Source organism: Aquarana catesbeiana, linkage group LG10, assembly GCF_042186555.1.
Source record: "Aquarana catesbeiana isolate 2022-GZ linkage group LG10, ASM4218655v1, whole genome shotgun sequence".
NCBI lineage: Eukaryota > Metazoa > Chordata > Amphibia > Anura > Ranidae > Aquarana > Aquarana catesbeiana.
The window spans coordinates 50,698,768-50,716,278 of record NC_133333.1 but is presented as its reverse complement, the minus strand read 5'-3'; the positions used below and the strand labels follow the sequence as shown (position 1 = coordinate 50,716,278).

Here is a 17,511-nt window from a genome sequence, read left to right as displayed (position 1 = left end):
TGGGTGCCATGTTTGGGGCATGTATGTGCGGTGTGGCCAGGATCCTTATCATGCTTAGGGTATTCATGTGTAGTGTAACATGTGGGCAAATAATCATTGGAAATGTAGTCCCAATTCTTCATATACTACCTGCACAGTGTGCAAGTTTACAGTAGGTGAAGCACAATGGGGGGGGGGGTTATGGCGTGGAGACTTTTCAAAAGACATTCTATTACATTTTTTAAATTTATTCACCTTTTTTTGTTTTTTGTTGACTTTTTTGTCTAAGTGTATGTCTATTTGTCCCAAGCATGTTTGAATCCACTTCTAGTTGACTAACTAAAAAAAAAATAATAAGTAAAATAATTCTTTCTAGGATTAGTTTTGAACTGTCCTCCTGCTAGTTGCGGAGCTTTGCAGATTACATTTAAAAAAGACAATTAAATGCGTATTTTATCTTTTTTTTTTTTTTTTTTAAAAGGGGTGCAGTTTTTACATTTAAAAAAAAAAAAAAATAGACTATGCCTTTTAATATTACTTTTAGGGATGGCAAATGCCTTCTTTGAAATGCATAGATGGTTCTTGAGCTGTTCCTTTTTGTAGCAGCAGTAGCTCACACTTTCACCCAGAGCATTCCTCAACGGCAAATAAAAAATTCCAGCAGTGTGGCAAATCAACACTAGAGAGAGCTGTGCAATACTCCAAGAGAGGTGCAGCACACAGAACAAAAGCATGGAGAGACCAGAATGAGCATCCAAGATGAGTGGATCGTGGCAGCATTGCTAGGCAGCCTCTAGAGATCACAAACACCTTCCAAGGATACAACCTGCCAGCAGGGAGGGAGCAGGACCAGGACCAGGGACAGCTACTCTAGGGGGCAGAGCCAGCCTCTCATCTGGAGAAGGGGGAGAAGGCTCTTGGGATGCTGAAGAACCCAGACAAGGCACTCCAAGGAACCTGAGCAGAAAAATGACTTTTTTATGTATTTAGTCGCCTCATTGCTTTGATACGTTAGACAAGGAAAATATCCCTGCAAGGATGCACATGATGCTGCAGGGCTGATGCTGGAGATTGCAAACCAGGAGACAGCAAGCCAGACCTTGTGAGTGGGAGGAAGACGGTGTATCCCACTGCCACATCTAAGCTGGGAGCAGCCAGACTGCTGCTTGCAGTGATCCTGGACTGAGTGCATGAAGGAGTAGGACTCTGGGATAGATTGGCTTTGAAGGAGTGACATCTAGGGATTTGCAAAGGGGATCAGGTGGAGATGTCAAGCAAAAGAGCACGGTGACTGGCCTGCAGCACTGGGTCCTCACTCCTGTCCGCACACTGCCAGCAATCCAGCAGGTAGGACACAGCAATGCACCCCAGTATGAGGTCAGCTCTGGCATCTTCTTCCCATTCATACCAATACTGAAAAGCCTTGTCATTGCATGCCTTAATATCTTTTGCTGTATGAATTCGAGAGGGTCATAATTACGTCTTTTTTTTGGGTGTCAGTGGTCAACGGTTGGCCTGTATTCCCTAATTGGTTGGGGAACCACATGATCCAGCAAGCCTTGCAACACAGGTCCATGGGTTGCAAGAGTGTCATAAATATGTCTTTCTTGGGTGTCAGTGGTCAACAGTTGGCTTATATTCTTTAATTGGTTGTGGACTTACCCAGGTCCATGGCTCAAATCAAAATAGACCATACCTGCCCATCCTTATGAAGCTCATGTAAGCAAATCTTTGACTACACCTCCTACGTATGTCTGATGACCAAAATTACAGCAATACACATGTGTACAGGTTGGTGCAGCTGGAGGAGGTACTACAGATTGCTTGCTGGGCATTGTAATTCTCTAGCGGCTGTGGGTTGGTTTTGATAAAATTCTCAGCTTCATTCACCTGGGCTGATTCAGTATAATTATTGATGTTGCAAAGTTTGGTAACCCATAGCAACCAAACATAAACTCTGTTTCTCTGATCTAACTACTGTCAACTGACCTGACTGGTTGCCATAGGCTGCCAGTTTATGTGAATTTTGGGTTACAGCTCATCACACACCTCACAATCTGGTTGCACAATCTGTTTTAGATGTTCCAACAACTATATAGTGGCCTGACTGATTGGATACCAATGTATATAGTTTAGGTAGGTTCTCAAAGTACAGAGATTGTATGAGAGGGATCGTTAATACCAGCAAGTTCCCCTGATCGCACAGCCGTTGGTGCTGGAAGACACTGTGGGGGGCATTTACGAAGTGCCGGTTCACACTTGTGCGCTGTGAATTCTGTGCAGATTCCGCACCGCATCCAAATCGCGGCCAAAGAAAAGGTTCTCCCCGATTTTGGTGCGATTTGTGCCATACAGAATAATGGCTTTAAATCGCACTGCTGAAGAATCGTATGTGATTTGAAAAGGAATGCGGTGCGATTCCTGTTCAAAATCGTATGCAGCTCCCATACCGCATAGTGTGAACTGGCACTCAAACTGGTGCACACAGAATCTGGTGCAGCTGTGCATAGTAACCAATCGGCTTCTAAGTTTTATATTGCCAAAGCCTAAATGAGCAAGTGGAAGATAGAAGCTGATTGGTGTGTACCAGATTTACTAAAACTGGTGCACACCAGAATCTGGTGCAGCTGTACATAGTAACCAATCAGCTTCTAGGTTTTATTGCCAAAGCATAATTGGAAATTGGAAAGTTATACGCTGATTGGTTACTATGCACAGCTGCACCAGATAATGCGTGCACCAGTTTTAGTAAATCTGGTGCAGCTGTGCATAGTAACCAATCAGCTCCTAACTTCCACTTGTTCAGTTAGGCTTTGTCAATAAAACATGGAAGCTGATTGGTTACTATGCAAAGCTGCACCAGATTCTGCGTGCATCAGTTTTCTTAAATCTCCCCCAGTGTTAAATCACCGATCCTGGCGCATTGCATGGTTTACTCTTACTTTCACAGAACTTTATTGAACTGTCAGGAGCAACATTTCTGTTGACCGCAACAGCGTAGCAATGTGGTTGTTCACGGCGCAACACGCTGCCCTGAAAATACGTACCACATGCTGGATTTTTGTAGGCAACAAGGCATTTTGCGTTGTCTATGCGTTGGAGCTGTGTTGAAAATAGCTGCCAGCGTAGCCTCAATGCATCTAGTGTGAATGAGCCCTTACTCTAGGTTCACATGTGTTTGGGTTGGGAATACGTGCATAATCGCCTGCGTTCCCGAGCTGCATTCAAAATGCACTGGTCGTTAGCAGATGCGCAGGGGTGCTACAAGGTTTGTTGTGTCCTAACCACTAGGTGGCGAAAGTGCCCAAATTTGCAGCCTCTCGGTGGGTGGGCCTTGGCCCTGTGCAGCTTCAAATTTGCGTATCAATTAGAAGACATAGCTGTGCAGAGAGAGTGCGCCCTGCTTGCTTCTGACAGAGTGAGCAGCAGCTAACAGCTTTCCGATCATGTGATCACCGTTACAGCCACTCACGGCGGTCACATGATCACAAACCCCGCCCCTCCTCCTGGCATCTGAAACCTCTTAAAGGGCTGGGAGGCGCCGGCACAAAGGGTTTAAAAAAGGGTCAGGGACTTCTTTCCCCGCAGAAACGCGCTTTAATAAGCTTGAACCTAGCCTTAGATCTATCAACAGCTATGTAGTGCAAGGACCCGGCTGAATGGATAGTAAATGATTAGATGGTTTAGGTAGCTCATCTTACAAAACAATATTCTCCTGTGCTCCGTTGTTTTGCTATACACGGGTGATATGATCCACTCTTGGGTTTACGGCAAAGTCTAGAATCTTGCAGCCCTCCTCAGAACAATGGGTATTCGTACAACTAAAGAGAAAAATGAAAATAAAGGAGGGCGCACCGAACTAGTGCAATACCGATAAAGTTTTATTAAAAATATATAAAAGCATAGCTACATAGTTTTGATTAATCTAAAATTGATTGTGCAAAGTTTGTATGTGTACGCTGACCCTAAGCCCAAGTGGAATGGGGAATGTGAGCAACTCAATTATTTGGGTTGAGACCCACCAATTTATTAAATAGGTAATGATAAGTCTGGGTGCAGTAACCCATAGCAATTGGATTTCAATTTACCGTAGGCCATTACAAAATGAATTCCTATTGGTGGCACTTTGGCATCCCAAAGCAACCAATCAGCTTTCATCATTCATAGATTTACCACAGTCAGGACTTTGGAAGATGATTACTGATTCCATGCCATGTCTTGCCTTACTTGACACACATTTCTGTGTCTATGAATGAAATCCGCCCCAGTCGTAGACATGGGGTACAGTATGAGGCTATTTGTAATAAACTGAAAAAAAGGAAATTGGAAACAAAAGCCATTGCCCACATCGATCAGCAAAATTTATTACATTTATCCAGAGAAACATGATGGGTCAGATGGGCAGGAAAGAGCTCCAATTTTGGGTGTTTGTGTAAAAATCCCCCAAAAGCAATGTGTAGGGCCCCTAGCCAAAAGCAACTGATAAGGATTCTATTTTGATTGCCCTAATCTGTCTAAAGAGTAATTTAATTTAGTTGCCATGGGTTACAGTGCACCACACTCTTTGCATAATCTTGTTCAGCAGTTCTATGCCTGTGTGTGTAGGTACTGATGAGCAGCGCATTGTGTCTCACGCTAGTATTCCTAAGGGTCGCATCCAGCATAAATCGGGGATGAGACAGAGGTCAGTATCATTGCGAAGTGTGTGCTTTCAAACTGTGGCAGCAGGAGATAGCAGCTGACTTTTCCCATGGCAGACCCACACTTATTACCATACCGCACAAGGTAATTTGCTGCTTATTCCATCTTTGCTTCCATCTTCCCTAAACAAATAACGTGGCGGAAAGCGAGCTGGCAGGGTGGAGGGGGGAATCGGTGCTGGGAAGCGGGGCTGTTTAAGGTGTCATTTGGTTATTGAGTTAATGGCTTTAGTGCTTGGATGAGCTGTCTCCAGCTGTAGTGCTGAAATTGAAGACGGAGAATAATAAGCTTGTAGGCTTGATGTTCTTTGTATTTATTTATGTTGACGCTGTGTGTGTGTGCGCTGAATCTGTCCATTGGTATCTTGATGTACTGAATATATTTTTACAGATGCCTTCAGGATAAAAAAAAAAGATCTTCTGTAGCAGTTGTAGGTTGTGGAATATATCTGGGGTGCAAAGACTGAACGGCCAGCAGCTGAAATAGGAAATCAATAGATCCTGTCACATAAGTCATACAATTTATAGGGAGCTGTGTCTAGCAAGTACAAGGTGCACAAGCGGTGCTAAAGTGCAGTAATCCATAGCAACCAAATCATAATCACTGATATGACTTCAGTAAATCAAAATATAGTTACCATAAGTCCCTATCTTTGCAGGACAGCTTGCCAATTTTTGATGGGTCCTGCACCCCCATGTTCTATTGAATGCCCCTCCAGATAGGGGGTAGCAATTGTGCACAGATGTTTTTTCTTTTTACCAAACGCGGAAAAGCACCCTTCCAATTTTTGAGGAATGTTGGCAACCGTGGTGAAAGCTGATTGGTTGCTATGGATTATAGTGCTTTGCAGATCGCTACTGTTTTTTCGACTGTCTTTTTTTTAAAATAAGCTTGGTTATTTGAGTCAATGAACAATACAGAACTGGTATTTTGGGCAATGTATCACTACTTTTTTGTGGTTGTTAAAATATAGATAATTGGGATCCCTGGTTGATAGCTCACTGATAACGTTGTGTTTACAACCAATACTATAACAGAAGAACACTCTCTCTTATGCCATTCCGACAACAAAATCCATGGATTTTTTTCTGATGGATGTTGGCTCAAACCTTGTTGGAAATTCCGAAAGTCAAGAACGCGGTGACATACAACAGGTACGACGAGCCAAGAAAAATGAAGTTCAATAGCCAGTGCGGCTCTTCTGCTTGATTCTGAGCATGCGTGGAACTTTGTGTGTCGGAATTGTGTACACACGATCAGAATTTACGACAACGGATTTTGTTGTCGGAAAATTTTGAGATCCAGATCTCAAATTTTGTGTGACGGAAATTCCGATGGAAAATGTCCGATGGAGCCTACACACGGTCGGGATTTCCGGCAACAAGCTCTCATCGAACATTTTCCATCGGAAAATCCGACCGTGTGTACGGGGCATAAGTGTCTGTAGAGCAGCCTTTCTCAACCTTTCTACCCCAGAGGAACCCTTAAAATAAGCAGGTCTCAGGGAACCCCCGGTAAGATTAGTCTACTGAAGTCAATGGGATAATGCCCCTTACATTACTGTTAGTAATTGGGAAGAATTGCCCTCTTGCATGGGTGGCCAGAATGACACCCTTGCAGTCATGCCTCTGGCTCTGCCAAGAGGCTTTGGACCTGGAACTAAGCAGGCTCTATCAGATGGGAGGTCAGTTAATCACAGCTCAAGGAACCCTTAGCCACCCCTGAAAGAACCCTGGTTGAGAATGGCTGGCTTCCATAGAGCCACCTTCCATATAATTTTGAGGCCACCAAATGCAGATTACCATTGCAGATTGATAAGGAACACACTCTGTAACCAAAATTAGACCAATAACGTCCATGATTTATACCCCGTTAATAGGTTTGTACCATCATCCCTATTTAGACAGATGTACACTATATTACCAAAAGTATTGGGACACCTGCCTTTACACAAGCATGAACTTTTTAATGGCATCCCAGTTCGTAGGGTTCAATATTGAGTTGGCCCACCCTTTGCAGCCATAACAGCTTCAACTTTTCTGGGAAGGCTGTCCACAAGGTTTAGGAGTGTGTCTATGGGAATGTTTGACCATTCTTCCAGAAACGCATTTGTGAGGTCAGGTACTGATGTGGATGAGAAGGCCTGTCTCACAGTCTCTGCTCTAATTCATTCCAAAGGTGTTCTATTGGGTTGAGGTCAGGACTCTGTGCAGGCCAGTCAATTTCCTCCACCCCAAACTCACCCATCCATGTCTTTATGGATCTTGCTTTGTGAAATGGTGCGCAGTCATGTTGGAACAGGAAGGGGCCATCCCCAAACTGTTCCCACAAAGTTGGGAGCATGAAATTGTCCAAAATGTCTTGGTATGCTGACACCTTAAGAGTTCCCTTCACTGGAACGAAGGGGCCAAGCCCAACCCCTGAAGAACAACCCCCACACTATAATCCCCTCTCCACCAAATGATTTGGACCTGTGCACAAAGCAAAATTTAAAGACATGGATGAGCGTTGGAGGAACTTGACTGGCCTGCACAGAGTCCTGACCTCAATAGAATAGAATGCCTAGAATATAATAGACCCCAATAGAATATCTTTGGGTAGACTGCAAGCTAGGCCTTCTTGCCTGACCTCACAAATGCACTTCTGGAAGAATGGTCAAACATTCCCATACACACACTCCTAAACCTTGTGGACAGCCTTCCCAGAAGAGTTGAAGCTGTTACAGCTGCAATGGGTGGGCCAACTCAATATTGAACCCTACTGACTAAGACTGGGATGCCATTATTATTTTAGGTACTTTATATAGTGCTGTCAATTTATGCAGCGCTTTACATATACATTGTACTCACCTCAGTTCCTACCCTTAAAGGAGCATACAATCTAAGGTCCCTAACTCACATTCATACATACTAGGGCCAATTTAGACAGAAGCCAATTAACCTACCAGCAAGTCTTTGGAGTTTGGGAGGAAACCCACGCAGGCACAGGGAGAACATGCAAACTCCAGGCAGGTAGTGTTGTGGCTGGGATTCGAACCAGCGACCCTTTTTACTGCTAAAAAGGCAGGCGTCCAAATACTTTTGGTAATATAGTGTATATACAACGAAGAACATATGAAGGATACACTGTGTTTGGAATCTGAACACCAACATTTTGGTTGTTTGGAATGAGCAAAAAATATTGTATTGACAATTTGAAGCTCCTGATCAATAACGTACCCATTCTTGGGAATTGAACCAAGACAGGGTTGCATGCCAAATATAATAAAATTGTTCACATGGAAACATGTTTTATTACAATCTATCAGGGTTTAGAATGTTAAAGCCATTTTTGTGCACTGGCAATGAAACATTAATACCATTTTATAAATAAAATAATGCTGCAAGTGAGTGGATCATAATTACCATCAATTAACACAATTAAAAACTGACTTCATCTGCTTCCTAATAGGTCATATTACATACAATATATCAGGATTTATTTGTAATTATTACTCCTAGAATTTTGCAACCACCCATTCAACTTTTGATACTATGGTTAGTCATATATTGCTATTCTTCCGCTAGATATTGGTTAATATGCTCAGCATATACTGCTTAGCATGAAGTTTAAACCATGTTCTCCTGTTATGAGAAGCTTGGTATATAGTGTGTGTGTTTGTGTGTTTGTATAGGCTAAATTAATAGGGCAGTGGACAAGGTGTTGTCAATCCTGCCTTGCAATACACTGAAATAAAATCAGTTGTTGGCAATTGTGCATTGTCTATGCTCCTTAATAAATAAACATTCTTTTTTTTTTTTGCTTTTATACAGCCTAATGAAACCTTTGAAGCAATATTATGTGAATATATTCATTGTTAATCAGTCGCAATTGTGTAGTTTGCTTTGGATGTTGAATATTTTGCATAATGAACTCCAGCGTGCATATCAACAGTGGAGATAGAGCATTGTGTTTGGATGGTTAATTGGTATTTAGTGTGTTGTGTAATGCAATAAAAAAATGCTGAGTCTATAGAATATTGAAAACTTTTCTAACAATCAAGCATCGATATAGTAATCTTTGCAAATGTGTTGATTGAGCAAAAGGACTGGATATGTGCGTAATTGTCCCCTTACAGTAGAAATGTGATCTTATTTGATAATGTGGTGCAAAGCACAGATAGAGTGACGTGCCTGTAACCAAAAGCAACCAGAATATTGTTTATTCACTTATTTAAGGTGGCAGACAAAACTGGATTAATACTATGGAGTCCGTGTACAATGGGTTATTGCTATGGGTAAAATAGGTGATAGAGGTTAAGCACAAATTGCACATTCGTGTTTAGGGATGAATGACTCTGCTAGACTTATTCATTTTTCTTCCGATCCAATGAATCCCAATCTGCTTATGTTTGGTTTTCAGGTTAGATTGTCATCAGTCACTGACTGTAATCAGTAAAGGGATCCTTGTAACTCCTTACCATATTGATTTTATATTGCATACCAAATCAAAGTTCCCCATCTACTACACTCAGATTCTGGCATGCCCCACTTCTACTAGTCATCAAACAAAGGCTCTAGGGAGACTATCTGTTTATACTATATGGCTAAAAGTTTGTTGACACCTGACCAGTACATCTACAGTATATGAGCGTTTGTATATCCCCTTCCAAGACCATTGGTGTAAAAATGGAGTTGGCCTCTATAGCTATAACGATCTCCTTCATTTGGGAAGGTTTTTAAAAAAACTGTATAATGAGTCTGTTGGAATATGCACCTATTCAGACAACGTTTGCATTTGTAAAGTTTTATATACAGATGTTGGACAAGAAGACATAACTCACATGTGTTCCAGTTATTCCCAAAGTTGTTTATTAGGGTTAAGTTCTGTGTGGGACACTTAAAATACACCACACCAAATGTGTCCATGTCTTTGTGAAACTGTTATTGTGCAAAGGGGCACAGTCATGCTGGAACAGAAAAGGGCATGCCCCAAGCTCTTCCAACAAGGTTGTAAGCATATAGTTGTCTTAAATGTCTTTGCTGAAGCATTAACAGAACCCTTCACTCGAAACACCAGAAATTAATACCTAGCCAGGAAAGGGAAGGGCACATAATTTTGGCCATAAGGTTGAGGTGTGATGGCCAGGTGTTCAGACACTTTTGGCCATATGGTCTAAAAAGTCAATGCAGAGCATGGTCTTGAGGGTGTGCCATGTAACCATATGAATATCCTTATTGACCTTTATAAGTACAGATAAAGACCTAAATAAGTGTATGCTGTCATATTGATGATCTGTAGCCATCAGTATTTAATAGCTGATCTGCTATTTGCTCATACACTCGTTGACAGAAGGCTTTTAATCAGTTATGGGTTCAAAGAACCCCTTAACCATATCACATAAGAGATTGGCTTGCTTGGAGGATTGAATTGGAAATTCACAAAGAACATCCAATTGGCACAGATTTTTTTAGTTGTAAAGGTTATGAAAGAATTAATGGTCACACTGTCTTTCTATTCTGACTGTCCCCAAACTGACTAAAGGTTCCCTATCAATGGCAGGAACACATGGACTTGTATAAGGACCACTTTACCAGTTCAAAAGGCAGATATGTTTACCTGGCAAATAAGCACTCTGCAGTGAATATCTCAATACCACAGATCAGGCAGGTTAACAGTGCATCTGGGTTTGGATGGACCTATTGACTCGTGGAGTTTTTTTTTCACTTTTTTTTTTTTCCCCACTTGCAAAATTTTATTTTTGAAGTGTGACGTTAAAGCCAACTTTTCTTTTGTATGTACCCTGTAGTGTCTAATTTAAGTTACACTTTTCTGGTATGCATGTTACCATGGTTAGGTAAAGCCAAAAATAAATGTAACACTGATGTTCCTTTTGAGAGGCTGTTTGGAAGAGAACAAGAACTAAAGAGAGATGAGATAAATAATATCATGTCATTCTTTTCTGTTTCAATCTTTTTATTCAGTTTTCAGTTTTAAAACATTATAATGTAATACAAAAAAGTGCAAAATGGCTCGGACTTCAGTAAACAAGAAGTCAACAATGATGACATGTTGGAGTAAGGAATTAAGACCATGTCATTCTTTTCACTTCTGTTTCTTGTTTTTTTTTGTTTTTGTTTTGGGGGGGGGGGTTCTTCCAAACGATCATGAGAAAACCAGAGACTGTCATGCCTATCGCTCCAACACCTCTTTAGATATTGCTTGATACTGCTTTTCATGTGTCTTCTTCAATAGTGGAGAAAGTCCACCTGCAAGAATAATTTTGGGCCCCCAGTTCGAATGTTACCTGGAGACACTCATTTTCTGTAGATAGTAAGATGGATAGATATAAATGAAGACTTTGAAATTCATGAACCCATAACAAATAGGCCTTCACTTCCAGTCCACCAACACTTGGCTACCACAAACCCGAGGTAGGGTTATACATTTACTCGTCCTATAAGTGACCAGTGTTCAGGTCTATAAGACAGTGGAAGGGAGTCCCAGCACCCTCCTACTCCACATCTACTCCAAATGAACTCCAAATTCCAGAAGACCCTTGTGCAGGTGTTCACTAACAGTATGTTTGCCCCTTCTTCACATGTCCTCATAAAGACGAAGATAATAAGGTTTGCAGGACAACTAAAATATATGTATCCATTGTTTCTAAAGTCTCAGTCGCAGGAGCTTTTGCCAGCCATAAATGATCAGATGCAATTTCCATTGTAAATAAAATATTGAACATTTGCAATGTAGCTTATTTAACTGAGTTCAGTACCCCAGATCCAAAGATTGTTTCAAAGACCCTGATTTGAAAGATTCTTCTCGCAATCAGTTTTATTTATTTATTTATTTTTAACTAGGTCACATTAGGTTTGCTCTGGCTTAGAAGTATTTTAGGATGAATTTTGCAAATGAGAGCTCGTTATTGCACTTGGATGAAAACATTACTTCTGCCCTACGTGAACTAATTTCTCACCAATGACAATGGGGAATTAAATATGTGCCTGCCATCGTTTTAAATGCTATACCGCTGTGACCTCTGGTGACTCCTCTTCCTTCATCGCCCATCATACAGATGCTGCGTGCATGCTGCTCGACTGCAAATTTTTCACCACGGTAGCAGTTTTCTACTTGAGTTAATTATCGCTTTGAAGCTAAATAATGTGATCAAATGTGACCCATTGCTGCAAATTTCGGTCTTTGCATGGCTTGTCTCAGAAGAGCGTCTGGTCTTGGAGGGGTTAACTGTTCACAAATAAACGTTCACCTCTTAATTCCGATCAGACAGTGCGAATCTGACATAAGACACAGGGAATTGTGGGAAGCGATTGTATCTAAAATTCCTACGGGATAAAACAAAGAAACGCAGATTGGCACTGTTATCTTGCAGTAGCTGAGCCTTGCGCATAGCTGGAGAGATGAAGCAGAGGGAGCCTGCGCTTGGCTGTGCATGTTGCAATTAGAACAAATTAACTTCTCAATATGAATACATTTATCAAACTAATGAGAGAGAAGACCAGGACACAGTGAACTCTGCAATCCTCGGTGTGTGCACATAAAGGGACGACTCTATGCTGCCTGTACAGTTTAACGATTAACAAAGATGCTGGATTATCCAATAAGGGGACACAAAAGCCTGCCTTGCCAGAAGTGGCAAGCGGTAATCCAATTTTCACTCACGCGTTCTACGTGATTGCAGCCCCTCGTTTCAACCTCTTCCAGCAGTTCCATCACTTAGGAAGTATTGTTGTTGAAAATATAGGATAATTTCTAGCTGATTAAAGTTAGTTATTAGAGTGTTTAGTCATCTTCAGCTGTGTACATTAAATGCCATGCTAATATATGAACTATACATTATTGTGTATGCAAAACAGTCATGGATCTGTGTCTGGCCCACATTTTCACAGCTCTTACCTTAAAGGACCCTTTCAATGTGAGCAGTTATCTATTACGTTTTCTATAGATGGAATCAGGATAAGGTGTTCATATCACCATTAAATTCTTCTTCCCAAAAGTTACATAGGCTGAAAAAAGACACAAGTTCATCTGGTTGAACCAATAGAAAAAACTAATAGAATACCTCCATATGCATAATTCTATACCCACAGTTGATCCAGAGGAACAAAAAAAGCCCAATAAAGCATGATCCAGTTTGCTTCAGGAAGGGGAAAAAATTCATTCCTGGCACCCCAGGAGGCAGTCTAATATTCCCTGGATTAACTACCCCTGGTGTGATTACCTAATATATAAAAATATCAATTTTTTTTTTCTTTTTTTTTTTTTGTTTGCATTTAGGAATGCATCCACCTTGATCTAAAAACAATCCACTGAGCTGGCCAGAACTAGTTCTTAAAGGAATTTCTTCTACATTTTCACAGCTCTTACTGTTAAGAAGCCTTTCTGTATGTCTAGGTTAAATCTTTTTCTCTAAACATAAAGAGTGCCTGCTTTTGTCCTTTATGATGACCTTAAACATGGAAACAGAAAAGTTATGGCAGAAAAAGACCGAGTAGTCCAAGTCCATTTTTTGGTTTATTTTTTTTTTTTTGTTTTTTCGTTAACTTTTTTATAGATCTGTTTGTCCCAAGCATGTTTGTAGCCATTTACTGTTGACTGTTTCTCACTACCTTTGCTGGTAGTTTTATTCCAAGCATCAACTACCCTTTCAGTAAAATAATACTTTTTAAGATTAGTTTTGAACTTTCCTCCAGTTAGTTTGAGGTCATGTCCCATGTTCTTGATTTTGGTTTCATATTGAAAAAACTGCCTTCTTGAACCTTATTCACACCCTTGATGTATTTATTCACCACCCTTGAGTGAACAACTCTACACCACTTTCAGTATGTGGAGCACTTATGTACTGTATTTACTGGCGTATAACACTCACTTTTTCACCATGAAAATCGGGTGCAAATAGCGTGTGCGTGTTATACGCCAATACTTCAATTTTAGCTGCCTCTGAGGGGACGGGGAGGGGGGCGGGATGAGTGCCGTCAGATTACATACAGTGAGAATCTCCTGTTTATTTGGCGGCCTCTGTAATAGAAAGTCCCGTCTCCTGGGCCGCCATTGGACCACTGTTCTGTCTATCATAGGAGATTCTCACTGTGTGTAATCTGTCGGCTCTTGTCCCGCCCCCTCCCTGTCCCCTCTAGGCTGCAGATGGGCATCGATCAGGCTGCACTGATGGCAGTGGTGAGGATGCTGCACTGATGGCAGTGGTGAGGCTGCTGCATTGATGGCAGTGGTGAGGCTGCTGCATTGATGGCAGTGGTGAGGCTGCTGCACTGATGGCAGTGGTGAGGCTGCTGCACTGATGGCAGTGGTGAGGCTGCTGCATTGATGGCAGCGGTGAGGCTGCTGCATTGATGGCAATGGTGAGGCTGCATTGATGACACTTGTGAGGCTGCAGATGGGCATTGATCAGGCTGCATTGATGGCAATGGTGAGGCTGCAGATGGGCACTGACCTTTATTTTGCTTCAAAGTTCCTTATTAAAAATTTTAGTTTTTTTCCTGAAACTTCCCTCTTAAAATGAATGTGCGTGTTATACGCCTGTGCGTGTTATACGCCGATAAATACGGTATTTATACATGTTGATTATATCCCCTCTTAATTGCCTCTCCCTAATAGAGAATACATTCAGTTCAGCTAATCTATGCTCATAGTTGAGCTCCTTCATGCCTCTTATCAGTTTTGTTGACCTTCTCTGCAATTTCTCCAGTTCTTCGCTATCCTTTTTATGAACTGGTACCCAAAACTGAACTGTATATTCTAAATGTATTATTAATGCTTTGAAATAGGGTTAAAATGTGAGTAGATCCAATTCCATTAGTACTTCCTCTGTCTCTGCTCCCTTTCCAGTTCCACCATTTTTTTTCTATGAAAATGAACCGAAACTGAACAGCATGTCATGCAAGATAAAGCCACATGTTTTGTATAGAGGCAACATGACCTCTCTTGAGTCTTTACCTCTTTTCAAATAAGAGATACATATTGTTAGCTTAAGAAGCTGCAGGCTGGGATAGCATGCTGTTATTAAGGTACATCTTTCCTGAAGGACTCTGGTTTAAAAAAAAAAAAACATTTCAAGTATGTATTCTTAGCTCTAAAATTCCCTTCTATTGCTCTCAGATGCCTCCAAATTTTTGGAGTATAAGGATATTGTTTAGTGTCACATAGGGTAGGCTCACACTATTTCATTGCACTAATTCATTGCACAGGCTATAATGCACAAGTATAGACCGTGTTTTAGTTATGTGTGTTAATATTTTTTCTCTGTCTCTTCTTATCTTTCATCCTCAACATTTTTATATGTCCAGCAAATCCAACACTGATCTGCTGTAATCTGTCCTTGCGTTTCCACATGCTTGGTCCCAGGCCGCCATCTTCCTTCTTTTCATCATCAAGAGCTGGTTGGTTCTTGGAGCTGGCAGCTGATGATATTCCACCAGGTCCTGTGTTCTCCAGCTGCTGTTTGGAAGATGATGCTTCCTGGAATATGTGATGTTGGAGGCACCTAGAGCAGGGTACATCTCATTCTTGCCTAGGCAAGAATAGAGACGGGGACGGAATGTAAAAAAAAAGAAAACACAAATGCACAAAAAAGGGTAGATTTTTTTTAACATTGTGAGATGGAGGAGGAATACAAAGAGGCAATGTGAACAGTATGGTCTTGCTCCCCCTGTAAATGCATGTTCAGATTTTGAGCAAAGAAGAGTGCTTGTTTTTGTGATGTCGGGTGTGAGTTTTTAATGTTTAAAGCAGCCCAGATCTTGGGTAAGGCGGGGCCAATTTTATAGTGGGAGTTTTTCAGGGAGACTTTGGGTTCTGCTCATAGTTTACGGTTAAGGCACTTGAAGACTGACTTCACCTTTTCGACCATATTACACCTGTATTTGAGGTGTAATATGTACCATGGGAAAAATTGGACCCCTCCCCCACCCCATCAGCGCACAAAGGTTCATCTCTCCTGCAGCAGCTCTAACTTTTGAAATTTGCACGACTGTGCAGGGCACCGCCAGCACAGCAATGTCATTCATTCATAGAGACCCGTGCATGAATTACAAGTCCAGTCTGCCACCTCAGTAGAATGCCCAGTAGTTCTCATTGGAAGTGCACACAGTGATCACTACACGTGTAGTAAATTGACAATTCCTCCAGCTCTATAACTGGAAGTTGGTACTGAAGTTTGGAGAACTTGTCTGCAAGTATTGCACCTGAGATTCTCTGATTATGGTTGCAATGCTTTACAAGCTAATCTACAAAAAAGAAAAAAAATCACTTTTATTCTAAAATATATATGTGTGCATTTATTTGTATATAAAAAGTGGACGTTAAATGAAGCACAACATTTCATTTTAAAGTGTTAAGTGTTTGTTTTTTTTTTTTTTTTTATTACACTGGGACCCCTTGACTGCATGGTTAGCATGTAACTAAAGTAGCCTGAATCGTAAAGGAGAAGCAAAAAATAATCTGGAATAACATTTTCCAAAATCTTTTCAATGTATATAACTGGATAGGATTGTTTTATTCCGAACCATAGTGTTTTACTTTAATACAAGAGAGCTGATTTTGTAGCTGCTGTTTTGTATTATGATCCAGGAAACAGAAGGCTGCAGCATGTATTCAAAGAGCCTGGATTTGGATCCATACCCTCTGATGCCCTTGGCTATTAAGCCATCCTATATGGATTTGGGAGTCGATCAATGGATTCCCAGCAGAGGCACAGGGAGGAGTTTGGGCTGTTGAAAGTCTGTTTTCTTCACTTTTAACTCCTTTTGAAAATGTCCATGACCCACTCCTCCTTTTCCTGATGATGCTTAAAGCCCCTTTGGGTTCCTTGCAGAAAGCTGTTGCCTCTATCTTCTTGTTCAGACGATTTCAGCACATTTGAAAGCCTTTGATGTGTAAGAGACTGGATTATTAGGGAAGAGTGCAGAGCTAGGTGGATTGAGATAAAACAACACCCCGGCTATGAAGAGCGTACTTTTCGAATTTTCACAAAACAGATTCCATCAGGCATTAACCCTAATACTTTCAGGATTAAAGCTCAGTTCACACCAACCTATTTCAGGCATGCAAATTTGAGTCCTAAAAAGTCTTTTGCTAATTGACTTTCTACATTTTAGGATGTGTTGTAAAAAATGTAAGATTTAAAGCGGTTGTAAAGTCAATTTTTTTCCCTTTTTAAAATAAGAAAGAGGTTTATGCTTGCAGCCCCTTGCTTCCTCTTCTGAGTTCCCCTGCTGGCACACTCTGGTCCTCCTCTTCTGTGTGTAAGTGGCTTGCTATGGGGGTACATGTGAGGGTGTGCTCCCGAACCGGGATATGTGCATCCATAAATGCAGCACAGCTAGACCCCACCCCATCCCATTCCCTGCTCCCTCCTCTCAGGAGCCAATGGCTCTGGCTTCTTTCCATGCAGCCTGTGTTAGCAGGAAGAGGGGAGTGAAGAACTTAAGCCGGGCACAGCTCTGGAATGATGTAGGACTCAGGCAAGTGTTTCTGAAGGGGTGGGTGGGTAGGAGCAGCTAATGAAAGGTTTTTTTTTTACCTTTTTAAAAGAGAAGTTCAGGATTTAAAAAAACAAACAATTAAACTCACCCAGGTGGATGCAGCATCAATCCAATGCTGCATCTGTCGCCTGTCGGCTCTGTAGTGAGAACTGAGCAATCAAACACTGCAGATCGCTCAGTTCTCCCCTTTGCTCTCAGCAGAGAGCCGTGACAGTCAGCGGCTCTCCCCTCCAGTGCTCACTGGGGTGGGAGGGGCTGGTTTAGACTCTCCAGTGGATCACTGAGAGGCTGAGCCAGGTGCTGTTCCAGGCATTCTGAGCCTGGACAGGCT

The 17,511-nt window shown here is 41.5% G+C and overlaps 1 protein-coding gene across 1 annotated transcript in view; it reads left to right on the top strand.

The window, feature by feature from the left end:
- The first annotated feature begins 515 nt into the window (after window positions 1–515).
- SHANK1 (SH3 and multiple ankyrin repeat domains 1) overlaps window positions 516–17,511 on the top strand; it is an 852,931-nt gene continuing 835,935 nt past the window's right edge. Inside the window, exon 1 of the mRNA XM_073602155.1 lies at window positions 516–1,326. The gene's annotated coding sequence lies outside the window, so the exon portion shown is untranslated. The remainder of the gene's footprint in view (window positions 1,327–17,511) is intronic.